Source organism: Quercus suber, unplaced genomic scaffold, assembly GCF_002906115.3.
Source record: "Quercus suber isolate HL8 unplaced genomic scaffold, Cork oak 2.0 scaffold_501, whole genome shotgun sequence".
In the NCBI taxonomy this organism is placed as follows: Eukaryota; Viridiplantae; Streptophyta; class Magnoliopsida; order Fagales; family Fagaceae; genus Quercus; species Quercus suber.
Window position 1 is genome coordinate 490,969 of NW_027069950.1, and position 5,506 is coordinate 496,474.

General features: G+C 35.9%; 1 pseudogene; it reads right to left on the bottom strand.

Annotated features, from left to right (window-relative positions):
• Positions 1–365: 365 nt before the first annotated feature.
• On the bottom strand, positions 366–5,506 carry LOC111988611 (pleiotropic drug resistance protein 2-like; annotated as a pseudogene).

Below are 5,506 nucleotides of genomic sequence, written 5' to 3' on the forward strand. Positions count from 1 at the left end.
CGAAATGACCCGGTATAGGCCGGTATATTTTCCGGTACGAAACAACCTTGTTTCTGTACCGGCCAAGGTACCAGAACGGTAAATACCGGAGGTACAGGCCGGTACGGTACGAAACTGACTTCCCTGGTTAAAAGGACTAGGTCAGATTGTATGGGATATTCCTTGAAGTAATAAGATTCTTTCCAAGTTCTAAACTCCTCTTTCTTCTCTAAACTCTCTTTTCTTTAGGAGGCCAGTTTCCTTGAAGTAACCTACCCCAAAGTAGCAATCAGGGTCACAAGGCTAGCACGTTCCTAGCAATTCAATAGCTTCAGAGTCTGCATTGGTAAGCCAAATCAAACCCTCGAAATTTGACTTCCCCAAATTCCAAGGAGATGATCCAGCCTGCTGGATTTACAAGGCTAATCAGTTCTTTTAATGTAATACAACTGAGCATTAAATGGTCCTGATGGCATCATGTCACATGGATAAGGAAGCATTGGTGACTATTCAGGATGCTTATTATGCTAGATTGTTTGTTGGTTGACCGAGGGGTCTAGTGTAAATGACTTGTCCACCTCTCTTCATCAACAGCAGCTATGGGCAATTTGATATATTTAGAAGTGTTATGTGGCCATAGGATAGTCAAACACAAGTCTCAAATGCAAAAATGTTGATATTGATCTATCCCATATACCTCATAAAAAGCTTAAAAAATGTCTACGCTTGGCTGGTGAATTGTGCAGACAACTGTTCTCCCTGTATCCACTGTGTTTCTCACTGTACGCATTACAATTGCTGTAGCTTTAGCATCAAGGCCTGACGTTGGCTCGTCCATGAATATGATTGAGGGATTAGCAACCAATTCTACAGCTATTGTGAGTCTCTTTCTCTGTTTAGTTGACAAACCATTTACTCCTGGAAGACCAACAATAGAATTCCTCAATGGATTTAGCTCAACCAAGTCCATGACTTCCTCAACAAACATCTATAGCACAAAAAATGAAAATTATGTAAAACAAACATCTATAGCACAAAAAATGAAAACTATGTAAAGTAACACCATTGGACAAACCTTTAATTTTTAGACATATATAGTGAATGGAAAATTGGAAGCTATACATATTATGAGTTACATATATACTTTTAATAGACACTTATTCATGTCAAGAAACAAAGTTTAGATAGGTTATGAAACTCCAATTTTGTTTTTGTCTTGACACCAAAATATTGTAAGCTGAATTTAGAGAAAGAAAATTTATATAAATCTAAATGGCAAAAATGAATCATGCAAATGGCTCCAAGTTGTACAAATAATGATTCTGTGACATTGTTTTCTAACCACATGACCTATAAACATATGGGCATAGCCCAAAATAAGTGTTATCTAATTATTTTGGGCTAATTAACTTGTGAAATTAGAATATTGTGGCCTGAGACACAAGTTTGTATCTTTTCTTAGGAAGGATAAATAACCTATTAAATTGAAAGATTAAATACAATAATTTCATATAGAAATGACTTGCTAGGAAACTGAAATTATATTTTGGACAAAAAAACATGCCTCTCAAGTTTCCTGTTTAACTTCCTTAGCAAGACGTAGCCAGGCAAACTACACAAGAGATTTATAGACAGTAATATTAGGTGAATGGATATCATTCTGTTCGCAATAACCCCTAACTCGAGCAAAAGTTGCTTGGTTCTTCAGGTAACCAAATATGCTGATACTTCCTTCAATGGACCCGCCAGTTTTTCTTCCTGCTAGAACATCCATCAATGTGGTCTTTCCAGCACCACTTACACCAACCAATGCTATTAAAATACCAGGCCTGAAAGCACCACTAACTTCTTGTAACAGTTGGAGATGACTTTCTTCGATTCCTTGGCTCTTCATTTCCTGATGAAGAAACTAGTGTTTTACATCTAGATTTAAAAAACTTGAAGGTTTAAACTTTTGAATTGGAAAGTATTACAAGATGTTAGCTTCATGTGACACATAATATTATGAGCCTAATTATTAGGACAACACGCACTATAGAGTTGTTCGTTCTTATGTAGTATTTGAAATATCTTGACAACTTAAGTTGATGAGCACCTTCTAGACATTCAGGATATCACTATCGTACAATTAATAGTCTAACAGTCCACCTATGATGCACTAAAGGAAGAATGATTAAAAGGTATAAATGATTAGTCTATTGGGTAAATAAGCTTTTATATTGACCATTTATGGAATCAGTTCTTTTTTTTTTTTTTTTTTTTTTGCATTTTCTTCCAAATGTATGGCGATTCTGCAAAGTGGAAAGAGATAAATGAGAAATGTGGCTTACAGTTGGCATATCGACATAGTAATTTACATGATTAAATGCAAGTGACAAAGGCTGGAATGGCAACACCATTCCTCTTCTAGTAGGTGCATTCTCTGCAGCACTATGAATTGAGTTGTCTGGAGTGTTCTTCACTGCATCAATACCTGTACTCATTCACATGTTATCATCATTAATAGAAGAGACCATTTATTTTCCTTAAAGCAACTATATAAATGATTTCATAAACTGCAAGTTATGGAACCTTGAAACAATGGAGCAGTTGAAGATGTGCTCAATTCTATGCTCCTCATTCGAAGCTGTCCATTAGAGGGACTTTCCACTCTTGTTATTGTCATCCTCCTCAACAATAACTGATTTAGAATCACCTAAGGCTGTGTTTGATTAGCAAAGCAATGTCAACTCCAAAATCACATTGCAGTAACTGAACTGGAAATTAGTGTGGTAAATGATTGCTTACGATTTAGAAATGTGAGTGCCATAATAAAACAAATGTTAAAAAGCAAAAAAAAAAAAAAAAAAAACCCAAGGAGTGCCCCAACACAAATCTAGTACCAATAGTCTTCCTTAAACATGCCCCTAGCCCTGAAAAGAACCTTTCTGACGGTGGGTTCAGGAATAATTGGGTTAGGATTGGGCTGTAAAAAGGAAAAAGTGAAGACAATTAAATGAAGGTGTTTTAAAGGAAAAAAATGACTGTATGCAAGTTTGCTTGGAAATCTTACTACACTCCATCTTTTGTCAAGAAATTCATTAATGGCTAGGGCATTCTGTCCATACATCATGGGAGAAATGTCGTAACACCATATCATCCATGGTTCAATGTCATCTAAACAAGGAGAAGGATTTAGGTGCTATTCAAATATAATACCATTACATGAAGTGCTCATCATCTTTCAGCATATCTATAGAATCATCTATGTAGAAACTTGGGCACTAAAGATTTATAATTAACTGTTTGAAAACATAAACTGCTAACCTTTGGCTGCAATGAACCCACCAAGGACAAAAACCAATAACAATGTAAAGGTACCTAGTGTATCTGACATAACTTGAATTCTTCCTATTGCTCCAATAAAACGGAGGAGAGATAGGGCCATTTGATGGATGCTAAAGAATGCCAATAATTGGCGGAAAAACCTAATAGAATTTTCAAGATGTATTAATAAACATACATCATAAATTCACATAGCTCATGGAAGGAAAATAAGTGACATAACAAGAAATTAAGTTTATTCATCTATCTGAAAGAAAATAAGTGTAGGCACATACTTACTAGGAGCAAGAGCAAACCCGATAGTGTAATATGTTAGGCAGGTCCATATTCCTGACTCCATCAATGAGAGGGGAATCCTAAGGAGCCAAATCAGTAAGCAAAAAGCCCATGCTGGAAGGAACAAGAAATCTCGCTGCTTAAAAAATACAAGAAGCCCAAACATAGTCAATGCAAGTTCTACCATTCCATTGAACATGACATTAATGAGATTGAAGAACAATGCACCATAATATTTCCCTCCATCTTCTAATCGACCATGCTTCATTTTAGTTCTTAAGAACACTATCATAGCAATAATTGACATTATGGTAATCTGGGTTGTCTTGAATATATAAATAAAACAGTTGCGCTTCATCAATAGCCACTCTCTTGCAAAGCATGCCTTGAAAAGGTCCCAATTTGAAATTCCATACTTCTCTTTTACTAATGCTGCAGGATGGGCTTTAGATCTATCATATGGAATTCCAAGCTCTTCAAAAAGTTTCTGGCCAATGTGAAAATTATGAAAGTGGTCTACAAACTCAGGAACACTGGTATATCGGTAAGGTTCATTCTTTTTGCACCAATACTGCTCTTGATCCTTTTTGGAAATAACCTCTTGCAAAAAGTCTGCAACTCCTTTCCTTTCAGGGCACTTGAAGCCCACATTTTCGAAAAATTTAAGTACATTCTCATACGAACCTTTGGTAGACAACCTAACCCTCTAAAAGTAAAATAATGTCATCAAAAGATCAAAGGTTTCAGGTGCAAGTTACAGAAGAGAAATTATCATTGTCACATCCACTATATGAACCATCTGCCTCATGAACTTAACTATCAGAAAAGTGGTTGAACTATCCAGACCAGTTGATATTTCATCCATGAAAAGAGCCTTTGCTAGTCCAACCAGCATCTCTCCTGGATTTAGTATAATCATTCCTATTAGATTTTTGTAAGTCCAGAAATTGTTCTAGAAAAAACACTACCACTTAACTTTTATATGTAGTCCTTGTTGCCTATTTTTACATACTAGTTGTAACACACTTCTTTTGTCCACCAGATATGCCTCTTCTCATCTCATCACCCACCTTAATGTCAACACAAATATCCAATCCAAGAATATGTTATGCATAATTTGAAAAGTTAGACAAGAAAATTTGCCTAATAAGTAAAAGGTCAGTTACCATCAAGACATAATGTCAACAAACCTTGAGAACATAGTCCGTAACAAGACTTGTTTCTTGGCCTGCCATTGCTGTGGCTTTCATGAATGCATCTATTTCAGGATCTGGTTTTATTCCTACTTCTTTTTCTCGTCTTGACAATTTTGCCAACAACTCATAAGCTGCTCCAACTCCCAAACAACATCCTGAAAAGTCCAACGTCTCTCTAACTATCATTTCCCCATAATGAAGATCATGTTGGCTAATGTATGCACAAGTTCTCTGTGGAACAAATTCTGATAATTCATGACCACAGCAACTGACTCTCCCTGATTCCTATTCATAGAAGTTGTTAATGAAAAAGTTAGAACAACACAATATAGGAGTGGTCATCATTACTAGAGGTACCAAGAATTCAGCAATTATTTTTGGAAGTCATTGTGAAATAGCTGGCAAATCTATCATATTTCATATTAAGAAACATTTTCAAGAATACGTCAAAGAAAGCAGACATAAAGGACAAGCAAACAAGACTTCATGAACATTTTATAAACTAAAATTTCTAGCATTACCTACTCATTGCGCTATTCAAACGAAATTTAACAGAACCATAGAATTTTTACTTTATTATTTTTTTCATACATACAACAAAGCCATAGGCATTGTCCTAGTGAGAGAGAGCAGGAAATGACACACACCCTGAGATCCTTGTCCCTCTTCCCAGCAAGTGTCTGCAGCAATGTTGTTTTTCCTGATCTCAAAGGTCCCAGAAGCAGTGTCAT